The sequence below is a fragment of the Panthera pardus genome, unplaced genomic scaffold, assembly GCF_024362965.1.
Source record: "Panthera pardus isolate Hobbes unplaced genomic scaffold, ASM2436296v1 HiC_scaffold_16, whole genome shotgun sequence".
Classification (NCBI taxonomy): domain Eukaryota; kingdom Metazoa; phylum Chordata; class Mammalia; order Carnivora; family Felidae; genus Panthera; species Panthera pardus.
This window is the reverse complement of record NW_026526721.1, coordinates 78,993,699-79,015,158: the sequence shown is the minus strand read 5'-3', so window position 1 is coordinate 79,015,158 and position 21,460 is coordinate 78,993,699.

The following is a 21,460-nucleotide window of genomic DNA, read 5'->3' as shown; positions in this document are numbered from 1 at the left end:
AGTCTGTGAGAATTCATGGCAATGCAGAGGGTTTAACACAGAGTCTTGCTCAGGGAACGGTAGCTGTTTTTCTTTGGATGGTTATCTTGCTCAATGCTGACTGCCACCTGGCCTGTCACCTCCTGCCTGTCCTCATATGCTGCTGGCACTGCCCACACCCACACCTCCCTCAGGGCCTCGTCTGGTCTCCGAGTTCCAACTTTTTCCGCCCCTCTGAGTGAGTCCCGCTGTGTCTGTTCTGACCGCTGGCTGTGCCGGTCCTTGGCAACTCTTCTCACCTCCACACTCAGTGACCATCGTGTTGGTAGCTTGCACTCGGCCACAGAGGTACTATTTATTTACTCCACAGAAATCAGCAAACCGTACAACAGGGCTCTTTCCCCTGGAGAATTTCTAGTGAAACATTTGCAAGCACACTTGCGTGGACTCTTCATTCTTTATGTACCTTCTCTACGCCTGATTGCCTGACCTGAACTCTCACGTGTAGTCCTTCTAAGGGAACACCTCAGAACTTTTCTTCCGCGCATGGACTGGCCTCTCCTTTCAGCAAGAATGCTGCTAAATCCCATGCCGAAGTCGACAGAGCAACTCTGGGCCTAGGCATGGAAACATGACACCAGGAAACAAAAAAAATCTAACACCTATACATCAACCTCAGGATTGACCCCACCACTAATGAGCTCTGCTCAGCACAGCCAAAGCGTTTTCCTCCTGCCGGCCCCCCTCCTGGTGATGCAGACTCCAGGGGCCCAGGCCTTCACCTGAGCTCTCTGATGGAAATCTTCCAGGCCCTAAATGACCAAGCCCTTCATGCCCCTCCTTGAATGCTTCTGGCTTGGAAGCACTCCTGTCCTGTAGCAAAGAGGGTGTGGCAGGAAACGAATCCCTTACTGCTGAAAAAGGAAGCCCTGCCTTTCCTTCTTGTTTTGAAGGCTCTAAACCACACGTGTATGCTAAGGTGTAAGCATTTTGAGGGCTCAAATCTTGTTTCGGAGGCCTGAGCAAGTGCCCTGCCCCTCAGCGGTGTCGAGTTCAGATCTGCTGTACCTGGGACCCCTTCTGAAGTTTGTAATGGTTCCTTAGCGCAGGGCCACACTTAGCTGTGTATGCCCTTGAAGAAGGACTTATTAAGTGAATAAACAGTCCGGGGAGCACGTATGGTGGGGTGGAGGAGGGAATTTTTTTTTTGTTTGTTTTGTTTTTCTTTGGAGGAAACGTGTTCTTGTGAATTTCACAAAGCAAATCATCTGCTGTCGTACAACCCTATCTATCTTGGTATCTGTCCTGGGTCTCCTTTCAGCAGTATTTTGTTCCTGACTGCACCTGAAAGGATTCCCACAGCCCATCCTTCTTGCCCATTAAACCTTAAGTCCTCTTTTCTCCCCACGGGACCCATACATTCTACCCATTTTCCTCTCTTCACAATTCCAGATGACCCACGGAATGCAAAACACTTCTCACTACCCCACTTCCTCCTGTATACCCACCCCTCAACTTGCTGCCTCAAAATAGGCACACCGACTATGCTTTCGTGTTGCTGTCTTTAATGATGTTCTTTACAGGGACACCAACAGAGAGCGACGTAGGTAGGGGAGGAACGAAAGTTCCAGAGTTCTCTCCTACGTTCTCCTGACTCAGGTCTCTGACCCACACAAAAATGTGAAATGTGAGCCCATCGTTCTAATAACCCTTCTTTGCCTCTCTCTCTTCTCCCCTCTCGCCTTCAGGGCAATGCCTCCTGTGCTGTCAGATTACTTCTAGTGTAATGGCAGACATCATGACCTTACTGAGGCACTTCGCGGCTTACAAATCACTTTCTGTCCATTATTTTGGTGAACATCAGAACCTCCTTTTGACCCAGGTGTTGATGTGACTGCCACCATTTTAATGGGTCAATGAGACCGTGTAGACAGAGCGCCCGATAGATGCCTGTATCAGTCTCCCCCCACCTATTTCGCCCCAACCAAAGAAATACAGCGATTAGACAACGATTGTATGTAATCCTTAAAAAGAACCTGATTCAAGAGATTTTTTTTTTCCGCTGAGGAAAACATTCTCAAATTATGTTTTAACTCTATGTGATGAGGGAAATCCACATACACTTTCTATTTTCCACCCAGCTGGCAACTGCCGCTTGGTGGACGACCAGACCCTTCCTTTTGTTTTGACATAGTAAAGTCAGGGTGCCTCAGACTGGACATCCAGATGACCTCTTGCTGTACTTCAAAAATCAAGGTTTGAGCCAAATCTGGATCAAGATGAAAAATTGCCATTATTCTGGGGCGCCTGGGTGGCTCAGTCGGTTGGGCGGCCGACTTCGGCTCAGGTCATGATCTCGCGGCCTGTGAGTTCGAGCCCCGCGTCGGGCTCTGTGCTGGCAGCTCAGAGCCTGGAGCCTGTTTCAGATTCTGTGTCTCCCTCTCTCTGACCCTCCCCGTTCATGCTCTGTCTCTCTCTGTCTCAAAAATAAATAAACGTTAAAAAAAATTTAAAAAAAAAATTGCCATTATTCCCCTGCTGGCTTAAAAAAAAAAAACAACACAAAAAAACTCTATTACTTTTTTCTTCCTGCTTTCTGGTCCAAATTACCTCAGAAGTATTTAGTTCTTCAGATACAGAATACCTATTGTCTACCCCATGTTGGAATAACGCAGAGTTTATTTTAAACTCTTTGTCATTTTAAACTTTTCATTAACTCTCACTGGCCTTTGTAGGTACCTGGCTTTTCTCTCCACACGAGTCAGGTACCTCCTGTGCCTTCAACATATTGACATTAGATTGTAGCATGGAGAGGACCAGGGGTCTGCTCAGTGTCACCCTTCAGAAGTCATCTTATTAATCAATTGGATAGAAGATCAATTGGTTCATTCAACACATACTTACTAATCACTTACCCCGAACTCCGATAGAACTTGAGACCCAGTAGCATGAGTATGTGAGTTATGAGTGCATTATCCACACCTCCCGCTTGGACCGTGAGGCCCTTCAGAAGAGTCTGGTCTCGGCTTACCACTCCCTGTCTTCTGACATTGGGCAACTCGCTTCACTTTGGGGTGCCTCAGTTTCCCCATTGGGGGAGGCAGATAATAAACAGCATTTGAAATCCACTGACTCACTTTCTTCCCACTCAATTCAGCAAATATGAGTAAAGCACAGAGCATAAGAGTTACTGACAGAGCTCAAAGAAGGAGGGATTGAGTGCTACTTAAGAGAAATCAGTTCTTTACTGAGGCTGGGAAATGGCTACACAGAACTCGGTCATCCAGCTCTGTCTCCTTTTGTGCATACTTGAAAACGCCCCTACAAAAAAGAATCAAAATAAATACAGGACAGCCTAGCAGGCTTCAGATGGTGGGTAGCAGCCGAGCAGAATTGGAGCAAGGGTAGGATTTCAATGAACCGACACTGGGTCAGGGGCCATTCCAGGCAGGGCAGGCACATCCAGAGCCAAAGCACAGCGACTGGAAAATACAAGGTGTTCACAGAGAACTGGGAGCAGTCATGTGTGGCCACAGCACGGGGTGCAAGGAGGGAGTGGTGGGAGATGGGACGGAAAGGTATCGTGAGGTCAGAGCCGGAAGGGCCTGCAGAGGCCCAGTGAGGAGCCTGTGCTGGATTCGGTTCCACGGGAAGGTGACCTCACTGGGGAGGCCGGAGCCGACCCTGCCCCTTCTCAGCCCCCTCTGAGTGCAGGCCCGGGAGAAGGGCATGGGGCAGAAACTGGCAGAGGAGTCATCGCCCGGCTTGTTTCTTCACCAGGAAACAAGGTTTCCTGTAACTCAGACCGTGAATCAGCATTTCCTCTGTCAATAATACACAGAGAGAAATGCAACAGCACAGGGCTTGGGGGGGGGGGAATGGAAGACAGGAAGGAATATTCCATGACACGCTGGGCTCTGCTCTCCTTTCCCCCTCCCCGCGAAACACTCCTGATAAGTTCCCAAACGACACTCGGGCTTCCTACGAGACGTCTCGAAGACAGCTTCACGGTATCACGTAAGGATGAAGGCCCCCCACGTGCCCAGCTCTCTTGCCGTAGTTTGTGTTTCTGTCACCACGGGGATAAGCAAGGGCGCTGTCTGCATTCTCTCGCGTTAGAACTAGACATTCGTACGACGGTGTTTCATCCTTGCAGAAGGTTGGAGGGTGTGTTTGATTGGCCTTTTAGTTTTCACACACCCCTGTCCAGTATCTTATTTGATTCTCATAATAACCCTGTGAGGTACACAAGGAATATTATACCTATTTCACAAGTACAGATACCAGGGCAGGGACACGGAATGATTCTTCCTGGCAGATCTGTTTTGAAGGAGCCGGAACAGATCCCAGCCCTTCAAACCCCAGTCCAGGGTTATTTTCAAGGTCATAGACTTAAAACAAATAAAGTTTGTGATTATATATTGTGTAGATAGACAGACATGCATACATGCAGTGTATTTATTTAAAATATAAATATATCCTTGGGGCACCTGGGTGGCTCAGTCGGTTAGGCGTCCGACTTCAGCTCAGGTCATGATCTCATGGTTCATGAGTTCGAGCCCCGCGTCGGGCTCTGTGCTGACAGCTCAGAGCCTGGAGCCTACTTTGGATTCTGTGTCTCCCTCTCTCTCTGCCTCTCCCCTGCTCACACTCTCTCTCTCTCTCAAAAATAAAAAAATAAATAAACATTTTAAAAAGGCTTAAAAATAAAATAAAATAATTAATTCATACTATTTAATATAAGTAATACAATATATTTATTTAAAATATGCTTAATAATTACCAAGCTAATTAACAATACATTTAATTTAAAATATTAGCCATAAATCGCATATGTACTTACATTCTACCTAACACCTGAAAGAATTTTATTCACTCCCTCATTCCACTCGTTCATTTACCAAATATTTATTGATACTGTGTACTGTGCCAGGCTATGTTCTGGATGCAGTAGTGAACAAAACAAACAAAACACCCTGCTTTCATAAAGCTGGCAATCTAATTGAGGAAGTCAGACAGCGAATGAGGTAAAAGTCAAATACAGTGTTGGCGAGTCATATATGCTTTGAAGAATGAAGAGACCAGAGAAGAGGGCTACAAATGTTGGAAGTATGCGTGGTACAGTTTTACGCGAGACGTCCTGTGACAATCTCCCTGAAAATGTGACGCATAGGGGAAGACCAGCAGAGGTGGGCAAGCAAGCCATGTGGATCCATGGGTTGGGGGGGAGCCTGCAGAAGAAACGGTAAATGGCCAGACTCTGAGGGGTGCCTCCTTGGCACGTGCAGGACACGGTGAAAAGTCAGGTGTGGCCGGACGGGAGGGAGAAAGGGGAGGAGGGGAAGAAATAGGACGCCAGAGACCGACCACGCCGGCCATTATTCAGACTTGGAACTGACTTAGAGAATTGGCTCCTCATTTACTCAAAACCCAAACCCAAACCGACCAAACGAACAAATAAACAAACAAGCAAAAAAATTAAAATAAAGCAAGGCAAGGGTTAAAATGCGAAGTAAACCAAGACAACAACAGAAGCCTGTACAGGGGGCGAAGGTTGGTAAGGGAAAGAAAAGGGCAAGGGAGGAGGGAAGAAGTGAATATATCTATATATTTTTTTTTCTTTCTTCTTTCTTTCTTTCTTTCTTTCTTTCTTTCTTTCTCTCTTGCTTGCTTTCTTGCTTTCTTGCTTTCTTTTTTCCCTTTCTTTCTTGCTTGCTTGCTTGCTTTCTTTCTTTCTTCTTGTTTCCCTCTCCCTGTCTGTCTCTCTCATCTGGAATCTGGATTCGGGTGCTTTCTTGCTTTCTTTTTTCCCTTTCTTTCTTGCTTGCTTGCTTGCTTTCTTTCTTCTTGTTTCCCTCTCCCTGTCTGTCTCTCTCATCTGGAATCTGGATTCGGGTGCTTTCTTGCTTTCTTTTTTCCCTTTCTTTCTTTCTTGCTTGCTTGCTTGCTTTCTTCTTGTTTCCCTCTCCCTGTCTGTCTCTCTCATCTGGAATCTGGATTCGGGATCCAAACCCTCAAGCCACTGCCACGGCCATTTCCTGAGGGAGCCAGGCAGTGGCAAATTCAGGCAGAGGAGCAACATTATTACCACAAGCTTGGGCCTGGGCCCCAGACCTCAGTGAGATTCCTACTGAGCTGGGCAGCTGGGACTCAACAGGCCTCCCCTTGCTTAGGCTACAGGCTGAAAGCAAATGAAACTCTGCCAAACCAGGCCTCCCAGGGACAGTGGCCTTCTAAGCAGAGCCCCCTCCCAGGCAGCAGGGATAGACCATCAAAGCTATCAGCTCAGCCCTGCAGAAGTTCCCTTTCTTTTTTATTTTTAATTTTTTTAATGTTTATTTATATTTGAGAGAGAGGTGGGGGGGAGGGGCAGGGAGAGAGGGAGACAGAATCCGAAGTAGGCTCCAGGCTCTAAGCTGCCAGCACAGGGCCTGACACAGGGCTCGTACTCACACACTGCGAGGTCATAACCTGAGCCGAAGTCGGACCTCACCCGACTGAGCCCAGGCGCCCCCCAAAAGCTCCCTTTCTAACTCAGGAGTGCATCATACACTTGCTTTTGACCCCGGCTCATCTTTGAGCATGGAGCACACGTGTGCCCACAGACATGGGTGTGAAGGGGAGGGGAGACAGTAGCCCCACGCTCACTCTAGAAACCAGCGTTCCCTCACGTTTGGTTCTTTCTCTGTGTTCGTCCTACAGGCTTAATAGGCAAGCTCATATGCAATCCATGCCCATACGGCCTCCACTACCTCCCTACTGCCTTCGAAAGTTGTAGAAAATTTCTTTGTGTGACTTCCCCAAACGTTATCATTGGGACCAATGAGAGAGTAGCTCAGTCCCCCAAAGCCTTTTATAAATGTCTCCTTGATTTGCCTCCAGGAGACACTGACATAGATCAGAATAGGACAAGTCTCCAAGCCAACTGGACACAAGGTGGAGAAGTCCCTCGCCATTCTCATCAAGTACGTGAACAAACAAGAGAGATGCTATCCCTCAGAGACATGCGAGCAACCTCAATCCACCCAGGCATATCATGATCGGGGTGGGGGGAAATAGCTAAAATAAGGCTCTGAACGGTTTGTCTCATTCATGCCTTTCCGCATCACCTCCCTCCAAAACTATCAGCATCTTAGTTTGAGTCTCTTCTGGGTTGTTGTTTTAAAATCAAACTCTTTATTTAGAGGTACTGGTAAACAACTTGTGTACTTGTAAGAAATACAGAGAGAGCCTATGTATCCTTCACCCGATGTTAACATCTTGCGAACTCATAGCGCAATATCATAATGAATATATTGACATTCATACAGTCAAGCCAGAGGATATTTCCGTACCTCAAGGATCTCTGATGCTGCCCCTTCAATAGCCAAACCCACTCCACTCCCTCTTCCATCTCCTCCTTGATCCCTGGAAACCACCCTTGCGTTATCCATTCCTAAAATCTTGTCAATTCAAGGATGTAATATAAATGGAATCCTATCGTATGTAGTATGTAACTTGCTGTGATTGTTTTGTTTTTTTTTTTTCCTATCAGGATAATTCTGATTAGGAGATTCACCCAGGTCGTGTGTGTGTCAAGTTAGCTCCTTTTCATTACTGAGGAGTATTCCATGTATGACTACATCACAGTTTGTTCATCTTCTGAAAAGACATTTGAGTTGTTTCCGGTTCGGGGCTATTATGCACAAGTTTGCTGCAAATACTTGTGTACGGGACTTTGTGTGAACATCAATCTTCATTTCCCTGGAAGAAATGCTCAGGAGTATGGTTTCTGGGAAGTATGATATGGCATGCTCACTTTTTTTTTTTTTTTTAAGACACTGCCAAAGTATTTTCCCAAGAGACTGTATCCTTTTATATTCCCACCAGCAATGTATGAGTGAACCAGTTTCTCTGCATCCTTGCTGAGCTCTTGGTGTCACTATTTTTTTGTTATTCTAGCCATTCTGATAGGTGGATAGTGATACCTCGTGTGTTTTCAATTTTCATTTCCCTGCCCTCTAATGCTGTCGAATGTCTTTCTCTGCGTTTACTTGACATCTGTCTATATTCTTTGGTAGAATGTCTCTTCATATCATTTGTTGATTTCAAATTAGATGCTTTGTCTTTTAACCTTTGAGCCTTTGACAGATATGTTTTAATATCTGACAAGTATTTTCTTCCCAGTCAGTAGTTTGTCTTTTCATCTTTTTAATGGGGCGCTTTGTAGAGCAAATTTCTTTCAATTGCGATGGAGTGTCATTTACCAACTTTTTCTTTCATGGATTTTGCTTTTGGTGTCAAGTCTAAGAACTCTGCTTAGTTCTAGATGTAATTCTAGATACTAGTTTTAGGAGTTTTTTTCTTATTTTTTTCCTAAAGGTTTTATAGTTTCATGTTTTACATTTATTTTTATTTTTATTTTTTTCTAGAGACCAAGAGTGAGAAAGCACACATGTGAGCAGGGGAGATGAGCAGAAGGGGGGAAAGAGGGAGAGGGAGAGGGAGAGAGAATCCCAAGCAGGTTTCATGCTCAGAGCAGAGCCCAAAGCAGGGCTCAAACTTGCGACCCTGGGATCATGACCTGAGCTGAAATCAAGAGTCAGATGCTCAACCAACTGAACCATCCAGCACCCCTCATGTTTTATATTTAAACCCATTTAAATACTTTTTTTTTCAACTTTTTTTTTTTTTTTTTTTTTTTTTTTTTTTTGGACAGAGAGAGACAGAGCATGAACGGGGGAGGGGCAGAGAGAGAGGGAGACACAGAATCGGAAACAGGCTCCAGGCTCCGAGCCATCAGCCCAGAGCCTGACGCGGGGCTCGAACTCACGGACCGCGAGATCGTGACCTGGCTGAAGTCGGACGCTTAACCGACTGCGCCACCCAGGCGCCCCCATTTAAATACTTTTGAATCTATTATGAGTTAATTTTCATTTGAGGTGTGAGACTTAGGTTGAGGTTTGTGTTTTTGTTTGTTTGCTTCTGCCTTTCGGTGTCCAATCACTCAAGCACCACTTTTTGAAAAGGTTATCTTTTCCCCCATCCACTTGCTTTTGTGCCTTTGTCAAAAACAGATGGTCGTATTTGTGTGAGTCTATTTCTGAGTTCTCTATTCTGTTCTATTGATCTGTGTATCTCTCTACAAACACCACACAGTTTTGCTTACTATGGCGGTATAATATGTCTTGAAATGGGTGGACAGATTCCTCGACTGGATTCTTCTTTTTCCAAATTGTTTAAGCTATTCAAATTTCTTTACCTTCCCGTATAAATTTTAGAATAATCTTCATGCATACCAAAAATCTTACTGTAATTTTGAGAAGAATTGTGAAAATTCTGTATATCAGTTTGGAGGAAATTGATGGCTTTACTAGTGTGGTACACAGAATAACGGCCCCTGAAAGATTTACACATCCCAGTCCCTGCAAACTGTAAATACGTTACCTTATATGGCAAAAAGCGTTTTGCGATGTGATGAAAGGCCTGGTGAATTATCCAGGGGATTCAACGTAATCACAAGGCCTTTATACAAAGGAGGTGGAAGGATAAAGCCAAAGGAAGGGACACGTGATGAGGCAAACAGTGGAGAGAAAGAAATCTGAAGGTACTATGCTGTTGGCTTTGAAGATAGAGGAAGGGGCCATAAACCAAGGAATGCTAGTGTTTTCTAGAAGCTGAAAAGCAAAGAAGGGGATTCTCCCCTCAGAGCCTCTGGAAGGAACCAGCTCTGACAATACTTTGATGTGAGCCTCATAAGACCCAATCCCACACTTCAGAAATCCAGAACTATCAGAAAATAAATTTGCATTGTTTGAAGCTACCGAGTTTGTGGTCATTGTTTGAGGCAGAAATAGAAAATGAGTACAACTATGTTGAGTCTTATAATCAATGAACAGAAATAGTATGCCTCTTCATTTATGTGGATCTCTTTTGATTTCTTTCCTCAGCATCTTCTACTTTTCAGTGTACAAGTCTTGTACATGTTCTGTTACCTTTCCATCCAAGTTTCTTATTTTCTGAGTGATGAGAAGTGATATTATATTTTGAATTTCAAGGTCCATGTGTTCATGGCTAGTACAGAGAAGTACAATTGGTTTTTGTATGTTTATTTTGAATTTTTTTAATGTTTATTTTTGAGAGAGAGAGAGAGAGAGAGGGAGAGAGACAGAATGTGAGTGGGGGAGGGGCAGAGAGAGAAGGAGACACAGAATCTCAAGCAAGCTCCAGGCTCTAAGCTGTCGGCACAGAGCACAACATGGGATTCAAACTCAGGAACCATGAGATCATGACCTGAGCCTAAATCAGATGCTTAACTGTATGTTTATTTTTGCATCCTGCAACCTTAATGAACTCACCCATTAGTTTTAAGAGTTTGGTTTGGTTTTGTTTTGTTTCGTTTTTAAAGAATCCTTGTAATTTTCTACATAGCTAGTCGTGTCATCTATAAATTGGGACAAGTTTATTTTGGGGGCACCTGTGTGGCTCAGTCTGTTAAGCCTCGGACTCTTGACTTTGGCTCAGGTTATGATCTCACTGTTCCTGAATTCAAAGCCCCACATTGGACTGTGTGCTGACAGCATGGGACCTGCTTGGGATTCTGTCTCCTCTCTCTGCCCCTTCCCTGCCTGCACTTTATCTCTCTCTCAAAATAAATAAAAACAAGGGGCACCTGGGTGGCTCAGTCGGTTGAGCATCTGACTTCGGCTCAGGTCATGATCTCTTGGTCCGTGAGTTGGAGCCCCCCTGTCGAGCTCTGTGCTGACAGCTCAGAGACTGGAGCCTGCTTCAGATTCTGTGTCCCCTTCTCTCTCTGCCCCACCCCTGCTTGTGCTCTGTCTCTCTCTGTCTTTCAAAAATGAATAAACATTAAAAAAAAAGTTTAAAATAAATAAATAAAAACAAACTGTAAAAAATTTTTAAAAAAATTTTTTTCTTTCTGAACTTTACTCATTTCCTTTTCTTTTTTAAAATTTTTTTTTTTTTTTTTTTTTTTTTTTTTTTTTTTAGCGTTTATTTATTTTTGAGATAGAGAGACAGAGCATGAACAGGGGAGGGGAAGGGAGAGAGGGAGACACAGAATTGGAAACAGGCTCCAGGCTCTGAGCCATCAGCCCAGAGCCTGACGCGGGGCTCGAACTCATGGACCGCGAGATCGTGACCTGAGCCGAAGTCGGACGCTTAACTGACTGAGCCACCCAGGCGCCCCTTTTTTTTTTTTTTTTTTAATTTTTTTTTTTTTTTTTTTTTTTTTTACTCATTTCCTTTTCTTGATGCTTCGCATGTGCTAGAACTTCCAACAATGTGAAGAAAAGAGGTGAAAGTGGACATTCTTGCCTCATTCCTGATCTAAGGGACAAAGGATTCAGGCTTTCACCATTAAGTATAATAGTAGTCATAGGGCTTTGTAAATTCTCTTTATCAAGTTGACGATATTTTCCTCTAATCATAGATTTCTGAAAATTTTTATCATGAATGAGTATTGAATTTCGTCAAATGCTTCTTCTGCATTGACTGAGATGATCTGTTGTTTTTCCTTCTTTAGGCAGTGAATATGGTGGATTAACACTAATTGATTTTTTAATATTGAGCCAGTCTTGCATCTCTGAAATAAACCGTACTTTGTCATGGTGCATAATTTGTTGGTACTTGTTGAATTTTATTTCATATTTTGTGGGTTTTTTAATAATTTTTTTTTACCTCTATATTCATGAGAGTTGTTGGTCTGTAGTTTTTTTTTTTTTTAACGTTTATTTATTTTTGAGACAGAGAGAGACAGAGCATGAACGGGGGAAGGTCAGAGAGAGAGGGAGACACAGAATCCGAAACAGGCTCCAGGCTCTGAGCAGTCAGCACAGAGCCTGACGCGGGGCTCGAACTCACGGACCGCGAGATCATGACCTGAGCCGAAGTCGGACGCTTAACCGACTGCGCCACCCAGGCGCCCCTGTTGGTCTGTAGTTTTATTTGCACTGTTTGTCTGGTTTTTGTATCGAGGTAATGCTACCTTCATAAAATGAATTGAGGATTGTTTCCCTTCTCTTGTATTTTCTAGGAGACGTGTAAAATTGGTGTTAACTCTGTTGAAGAATTCGTCAGTGAAACCATCTGAGACTGGGGATTTCCTTTTTGAGAGCTTTTAAAATTGTGAGTGCAATTTCTTTAATAATAATTATAGCGCTGTTCGAATTACCTATATCGTATTGCATACATTGTAGTAGTTATTGGGGAATTGGTCTGTTTCATCTAAGTTGTCCGATTTTTGTATGTAGTTGTGGCATCTGCCTGGTGTTTGAAGTCTTCTTTAACCCATTTCTAACTCTAAACCACCTCTTGAACCTTTTTCCCCCTCTCTTCCACTGAGGCCCAGTGGATCTGTGTGAATGGGGATCTCAGTAAATGGGATTCTTTTCTGGGATTCCTCACACACTCTGTGCTTTCTCGCTGCCACACCGTGCTATTGTCATTCTCTGCTCCTGGAACACCCCAAAGTTTCCTTTTTTTTTTTTTTTTTGTCTTCTCATTCAAGGGTCACTAAAAAACTGCAAGCTAGCTTTTCTATTTCCCTGTGAATTCTCCTGTCTTATTTGGTCTGTGGCAGTTTTGTAATGTGGACCAGAGACTGCCTTGTATAGATGTTATTTGTGAACATGAGCTTATGTCCTCTACTAGGCTGTGAGCTCTTTGAGGGATGGAACTCTGTACAATTCTCCTTGGCTTCCTGCATGGGGTATAGCATAAAGTACATGCACAAAAGACATCTGAAGAAGTAACTCACATGTGTCCTTGCGTGATAGTCAGTCCATCCAAGACATCTCTTTGAGTTCCCATCTTTAGGGTTTTAGACAGCTATTTCCCAGTTATTTCTCTGAAACAGGGATCGACCCAGCATCTGAAGAGAACCAGTTCCTTGAGTACTTGAAGGGGAAAGAGTTACTCTCAACACCAATTCAGATCTCAAGGGAAAGACATACTGTGTTTTTCAGAGTCCTGAAGACTGTCTCACAAAACTACAGGTTCATTATGAAGAGATGGGACACAGCCAGGGATCTGGAAATCTAGCAGTTTCCAAAAAAACACACACCTTCTCCTGCCATCCAAATTAGTAGTTCAAAATCTCCTTAGCAGAGCCATACTAAATGGAGATGTATTAAGGAAGTGAGATGGAAAAGCGATCTCCATCAATTCTCAGCTCAGCAGGCATCTGTATCCAACAGTATCATTGAGACTGACTTTGCATGAAGAGGCCCAGGCTGGGAATGAAGATTCTCCAGAGAATCCTCCCACCATCCCAAAATAGGAGCAGGTGAAGTGGCTGGGAAAGGAGGCAGAGGCAGGGATGAGACAAAGTAGGGAGAAGGGGAAGCATTTTCCACTCTTGTGACTTCCAAGATCGTCTCTTGGTGATCCCATTGTCCTTCTCCTAGTCTGAGCCTCCTATCAAATCTGCTGTTGTATCCTTCCATTCTATCTCTCAGCCTCTTTCCCTGCCTCAATCTGTCCTAAATATAGGACCAAAACGATCTCTCTAAAACTTAACTGTGATTGTACCATTTATATTTTCCAAGAGACCTTCTTACATTCCCTAATGCATGGGAATAATGTGACATGCCTTCACCGGGCATTCAAGGCCCTCTGCATGGTATCATTTCATCTCCCAGTATCCTAGCTGGCAAGAGCAGAATGGAAGGAATACAGAATCTAGAAGCAGATCTGTGCTCAAATCTAGCTCAGTTTCCTAATAGCTTCACGATCTTGGGTAACTTATTTAACCTTGTTGAGCCTCAGTTTCTTACCAAAAAATTAATCAAAGAACAATAATAATTCAGGTTTGTGGTGAGAAATAAATGAGGCCATGAGCGTTGAGGACATGGCCCATAACAGGTACTCGGTAAGTGGTAGCTCTTTTGACCATGCTGAAGTACGTTGAGCAAATTCCCAATTCCTGTAACATCCCGGAGCCTTTTCACAGACATAATGGCCCTGACGAGGTTACCAAATGCCCTTGCACATGGAGTAGGGAGAAGAGACTGGCCACAGATGACGGATGGGGATGAGGGCGTAGCCACATGAGGTGAGCTGCCCATTGTTAGAGACAAACAATGAACAGAACTCTGAGAGGGGCCGTGGATATCACAGGGGAGAGGGCAGGTCCAGAAATTCATAATGGCTGGGCAGGGTCCAGCACTTTCAGTGTCTGATTTTCTTCCCTGAGCCTCAGAACAAGCCCAGGCCTGCCTCTCCCCAGCTGATGAGGGCACCTCTCCCTTGTCTTCACGCGGCTGAATTGTCTGTGCTTTTTTTAAGGGACATCTTTGTTATGTCCAGCACAGAGGAGAGGTCGGTGGTGGGCAACTCAACCCGGGATGTATATCTGAAGTGTGTTCACTGAGGCTTGTATGGCGATCATACCCATTATGTGTGTGTGTTATTATAAGGGGCTCAAGGAAATAGTGTCAAGAGACTCACTTCATAAGTACGTTTATTATTATCTCCGCTGTTCAAGCCACACAAAATAAATGTCTGGCATTTCCAGAAATTGCTATCGATTCGGCAGCAGATTTTACAAGGCCAATCAATAACGGTTTCCTCTGTGCCCCCCGCCCCCAGTGTATATTTATTTGTGATCGAGCTTTCTGTTCCTCCTGTGCTTTCTAGTGCTTGTAATTGGTCCAGAATAAATGGATGATTTCATCTTTTTCCAGGAAAAAAAAAAAAAGAGTGAGAGAGAGAGGATAAAGAACTCTGCTATTAAAAATACCTCCCTCCCCTTCCCAAAAACAAAGCTGTGTGCATATATGTATATATGTGTGAAAGAGAGAGAGAGAGCCTGCATTTAAACTTGACTGCCAAAGTAAGGCCCTCAACGCAGAAACCACAATGTGTGGCCTGTTTTCCCTGCACCTAAACCATGCCACAGGAGGAGATTAGGGACCCAGAAAGCCACACAGACCTTTCTAGTCATGGTTTCTTCTAACATGATGGCGTTATACCTTACAGTGTCACCCACTGTATAAGAGAGTCTCAGAGCAGGCTAGAACTTCAAAGTTCACCGGCCCAGCCCCCTCTTCTAACAGATTAAAACACAGAGGCTCAAAAAAGAAAAGTGGGTCTACCCTCAGCTCTCTTGCCTCAGAATGTGACCTTATTTGGAGACAGGCTCTTTACGGAGGTCATCAAGTTGAGATGAGGTCATGAGGGGGTCCCCAACCAATATGAGTGGTGCCCTTATAAAAAGGAGAAACTTAGGGGCGCCTGGGTGGCTCAGCAGGTTGTTTCCAACTTCGGCTCAGGTCATGATCTCACAGCTCGTGGGTTCAAGCCCCATATTGGGCTCTGTGCTGACAGCTCAGAGCCTGGAGCCTGCCTCGGATTCTGTGTCTCCCTCTCGATCTCTGCCCCTCCCCTGCTCATGCTCTCGCTCTCTCTCGCTCTCTCTCTCTCTCTCTCTCTCTCTCAAAAATAAACAAACATTTAAAAAAATTTTTTTAAAGGAGAAACTTGGACATGGAGGGAGACACACACACAGACAGAATGCCATGTCAAGATGAGAGCAGAGATCAGGAAGATACTTTTTCAAGCCAAGGAATGCCAAGACTGCCAGCAAGTAGCCAGAGGCTAGGAGAGAGGCACGGAACAAATTCTCCCTCACAGCCTCACAAGGAACACTCTGATCTCAGACTTGCACCCTTCGGAGCCGTGAGGAAATAAGCTTTTGTCGTGTGAGCCTCCCAGTTTATGATACCTTGTTACAACAACCCGAGCAAACGAAGACACTCGTCTTCCCCAACAGCCAGTATGCAGGAGACCCAGCACCAGAAGGATCCGGAGAAAAGTCAGGAAAATGTTAGAACTACCTGAGAGGCTCAGACACCATCTTTGATCATTTTATTCCAAATAAACACAGCACCAGCAGAGAGGGTCTGCATGTCCAACTTCTCAGGGACAAACTTTTTGCCACTGTAGAGAAAGTTAACTGCTAAAACTACATAAAATTGATTGTCCATGTGGTCATGCATAGGTCATGCTCCAGTTTGTTCTATGATGGAGTAAAGAAAATATGTGTCCTTCCAGGCAAAATATAAAAGTAAAGACAATCTATGGCAAAAAAATAAGGCTATAGATTCACAAGGGTACCTTCGCTGATGTCTTCCTAGGGACAAAGGCAGACACTCCGTTTTGCAGCCAAAATGGGCCGGGTGAGTATGTACCTCTGACCTATGAACAGCAAATGAAAGTGGCAAAAGCAGAAGCATAGAGGAGTTTATGCGAGTCTCCCATGCCTTCCTCCTCCACTGCCACAGAGGCCCCGGACGTCACTTACAGAAGGAAGGGAGGCACAAAATTAAAGTAGACCGGATCCTTAAGCCTCTGATTGGAAGGGAGCCGCCTCGGAAAACCATCCAACCCTCAGTGAAGCTTCTGCAAGAAATAAATAGTTGCCTATGAGATTTGGGGGGGGGGGATAATCGAACCTGGCACTATGGCCTGACTCAGACGATGATGATGGCCTCCACCTTGGCAACCTGTATTGGACCTGTGTACTATTCAAAAACAAAATAAATAATAAGCGAGTGGAGAAATATTCACTTGGAATTTCTCGTGTGTCTTGTTACACACGAGAAGAGCCCATTGGTAGAAGAGCCCACCCCAACTATGTTCATGTGACTTCCTCTGAAAACACAGACCCTGGACCCCACAGTAAAGGAAAGGCCTCCTTGGCATTCCTGATGACTTCTCCAGTGGGAGCTTGGACCCTTACAGATGGAATGGTGTTTCCCGTTCTGGGCACAACTCTGATTGTTAGAAATTTATTCCTTAGGATTATCGATAATCAGACTCTCTGTTACCCCCAGTCGCTGGCCTCAGATCTACTCTTCAGAGCTCTGCAATAACTAAGAAAAAGTCCATCCTTCTCCAAAGCTGCTCTCCCCCAGGCTGCTGTTGTAATCAAAGGAGATTTCTTTCCAGAAGCCATGTTAATCAAACTATCACTAATAAGTCAAATCCCAATAGAATGTGGGCCGCAGCATTGTCCCAATTATTTTGTTGTGTTAGGATTTTATGCCATCAAAAAAATACTTGAAATAAATGGGATTCCACCTGGGGCCTAACATTCTTTCAGTTATGGAAAGATTTGCATCATAGCAATATTTGTTTTATTGGGATTTAACCTGCCCATCGTTCTGCTGAGTGCCTGAGTATGAATGTGGGAAATAGCTTTCTACCACCATAAGCTCAGAAAAAATGTCAGTGAAATGCTGGCAAATAGATTATGATTGCATCGACAGCTCTTTTCATAAGCTAATGGGCTGTCTAACCTACTCATGCCTGCTGTCCCCCATAGGGTCTTGTGAGCACACTGCCAAGGAGCTCGTTGGATTTGGCAAATTGATACACTGGGCTTGTTTGACTTCCCATTTCTATGAATGATCGTTAGATATTTTAACAATATGTTAATGTGCTTAGAACGCCTAATGGGGCATTAGTTAGGCAAATACACAACTCAGTTGAGAGCTCTCCTGTTAACACAGGCAAAAATCTATTCTTTTTCTTAATAATGGATTCCCTTCCTGGTTCAAGTGGAAAATTTTAAATGTGTACATACGCATGAAGTTTCTTAGTCCTATAATTTATGTTTGATCGTCAGGACTTGTGTAGAAGAGATAACACGCCATTTTACTTGAAGGACTCAAGGAGTCCAACGTGAGGGCTAAAAAACACATGAAAAACTGGAACCTTGCTAGTAAACAAAATCTTTTTTTAATACATTTTAAGTTCGAATATCTAGCATTGGCATGGCTGGGGAAAACACTTTTATACACTCCTTGTGGGAGCATAAATTGAGACAATCTTTCTGAAATGCAATTTGGCAAACATAACAAAAGCCTTTAAAGTGTGCATACCCTTTGACCCAGACCCAATGATTTCACTTCTAGGAATTTATTCTAAGGAAGTAACACTGGGTGTGTGCAAAGATTTATTTACCATGCTTATTTAGATGCCTATTGCAACATTATTTACAATAGCAATAATTGAAAAAAAACCAAATAGCTAACAAAAGGAAATTGGCTTTTTAAGAAACATGATACACTTGCTTACCCAACGTGTTATTACACTGGCCTTAAAATACGTGTTATAGAAGAACTATTAATATGAAAACAAAATCACAATATACTGTTAAGATTTTTTTAAATACAAGTTTCAAAACCATATTTTTAGGATATCAGTTTTGCAAACAAGTTTTAAACAAACATAGAAGAAAACGTACCAAAATTTAATAAGGCTTGTGTCTGCAAGTTGGGTTTATGGGCGGTTATTAGTTCCTTTTTCTCTCTCCTGAATATTTCTAAATATTTTACAATGAACACAGTGCGCTTGGTATACAAAAATATTATAATGAGATAGAATCTTACCTGTAAAAGGGAGTCTAATTTTTCAAGACGCTGCTGTTACTAGGAAATCAGACACATTTTTCCTACTGCCTTAACTCACAATGCCAAGTGAACATTTCTTTGGCATTTCTAACTTGTACAGAGCCAAACAGTCTCCATCTTTAAAGCAAGTCTGAACACCAATGGACAATTCCACAATTAACCAAGATACCCAACTCAGTTCCATTTGAAATGAACAGAGGTGGGGAATTTTTTTTAAGTTTGTTTGTTTGTTTGTTTGTTTGTTTTGAGAGAGAGAGAGAGAGAGGGAGGGAGGGAGAGAGAGAGAAAGAGAGAGAGAGAGAATGAGTCCATACATATTGACAGTATGGAGCCCAACTTGGGGCTCAAACTCACAAACCATGAGATCATGACCTGAGCCAAAATCAAGAGTCAGATGCTTAACCTACTGAGCCACCCGGGTGACCCTGATGTGGGGAATTTTTTTAAGCTAGAAATGGAATACTATCATTACCCAAGAGCATTAGATGTGGAGTATCAGATGTAGAACTCCTGGGAAAAAGTTCTAGCTCTGACATTAGCTGGTGACCTCGAGCAAACCTCTTAGTCCTTCCATGGGACTCTCAGACTGGACCTACACACACACACACACACACACACACACACACACACAGATTTTCTTAAATAAGGGATAAGGTCAATCTATCCACAGTACTCCCAAGGCAGTCCCACCTTATATACTACATTGCTTTAGCCATATCTAGTCTAGAATCTCCATAACTAACAACTAGTCAAGACTGAAATGACACAAAGGAAGGAACTGACTTCTTTTCTTTCTTGACTTTTTGTTTGTTTGATGTGTGTAAACTAAAGCACATTTGTGCACAAAGTGCATAGGTCATAAGTGTACAGCTTAACAAAATTGTAAAGTGAATCCCTGGCAAGCGCTACCCCTGGGAAGAAATGACCACCACCCAGAAGGACTGCATGTGCCCCTTTCTTGTAACTCTTGCTTTCTCTCTCTAGAGTCACTGCTCCCCTGACTTTATTGTGATCATTTCCTTGATTTGCTGTATGGTTTTACCACCTAAGTATGCATTTCTAGATAATACAGTTTACTTGTGTTTATTTTTGAACTTTATATAAATGGAATCATACAAAAAATATTGCCATGATAATGAATATAAAAGAATTTTGTAAAGTGTAACGTATACATGAGTGAATGGAATTATTAGTAGTAATACTATCATGTGGGTCATAGGCATTGAATTTTCACCCTCCACAGCAGGTGCTGCTTTCATGATTTTTGCATCGAATCATTTCCTGTCAGGTCTAGACCTCCTCATCCTTCCAGATGGTCAGCACAAGCTCCGTTCAGGGACCCATCAGAGCTCCGTGTTTGTGACTTCTCTGTGCTTGTGACTTCCACCTAGATGGAAAAATACCCACCTGAGACTGAGAGGGGTCTGTAAATACCTGCTTTGTTCATAAATTAGCAGGCTTCCCTCTGTTGAGTGAGTTCCCCAGCTATTATCAAGGCTCTAAGGTCACATCTGGTTAATCGTTGGCTAGAAATCAATACACAGAGAGTGATGGTTTATGATAAGGGCTTATAATAAGCAAGTTCAAGTTCAAGAGACTGGCTGTCTTTTTGTTCTTAGATGCTAAAAAGAAGCTGCTAATCCCCTTTCCTGTTGGGAAAAAACATAACTCCATTCACGCTGCTACCTAAATCAAGAAATATTTGATACATTCTTTTCATAGGTACCCTTTCTCTCTTTGGTCAATGCATTGTATCCTTAGGCTCAGCTGCTCAAATACCATCTAGAATATTTTTCAATCCCAAGGAAACGCATCAACTAATTCTCTAGTGTCACAAGACCTCAGGGATACAGCTACCCTTTGTCCCAGTTCTGGAACAATACTGACACTCTTTGATGTTAGCGGCTACCTTGTGAACTGATCCATGGGGCTCCCAGTGCCCGAGGCTCAGTACTGTGGGTTTCCCAACTGGCACTTGGCCAAAGCTTGCCATTTCTCCTGTGCAACCACCCATGCATGTGTACATGAGCACATGCGTATGTGAATGAGTGGGTGTGTTCAAGCGTGTGTAGGCATACTATCTACTCATTCCACAAGTAGACAGCATTACCATGGATTGTAGCAATAACATAAGAATGCCTTTCATGTAGTAAATGTTGAGTGAATAAGTGAACAAATGAGCAATGCTCCCCACCTGGCTTCCTACCCCAACATTCCTCCTCTTTTCACAACTGAGGCCACTCAAATTCCACCTTCAGGATCAACACTGTACCATTCCCAGGACTAATTTAGGACTTAATCAAGCAGAAACTTAGGGAATTGGTCCAGATTCTCAAAAGACTCAGAGTTTAGTGTACCTGGCAAATCCTCCCACAGTGATATTGAATTCATATTTGGATCACCACCTTCTTCCTCTCTCATAGTACCTTATGTCACTCATTTCAAAACACACACACACACACACACACACACACACTACCTTTGTGCTATTCTGTAGGGTTATACACAAGTCTCTGGCAACCACTAATGTGTTTCCTGTTGCATCATTTTGGCCTATTCCAGAATATTACATAAATGGGATCTAGTTAAAACTCACTAACCCTAAAGAGCAATACAAGGGTGTTTGTTTGTTTGTTTGTTTGTTTGTTTTGAAGCTGTCTGTCCTGTTGTTGTAGTGGTTACACAAATTTATCCATAGTTAAAACTCACAGAACTGTACTTTTCAACATGTCAATTTAAAAACTAATACTGAAAAAAAGTCTGAACACACTTAGCATGTATTTTCCTATATGCATGCATATTAATAGAATAAATCTGTATTAGCAGTGTATAACTCATTTTAATTTTAAAACATTGTAAATAAAAGTTTCAATGTAATTAACTGTATCTGCATATCAAGTTTTAATGGTTGGGTTGTACTACATTGAATGGAGATAACACATATTACGTAAGCAATCCCATATTGAATATTTGGGCTGTTACAGATTTCTTCTTTTTTTTAAGTTTATGTATTCATTTTGAGAGACAGAGAGCTCATGCATGTGCACAAATTGGGGGAGGGGCAG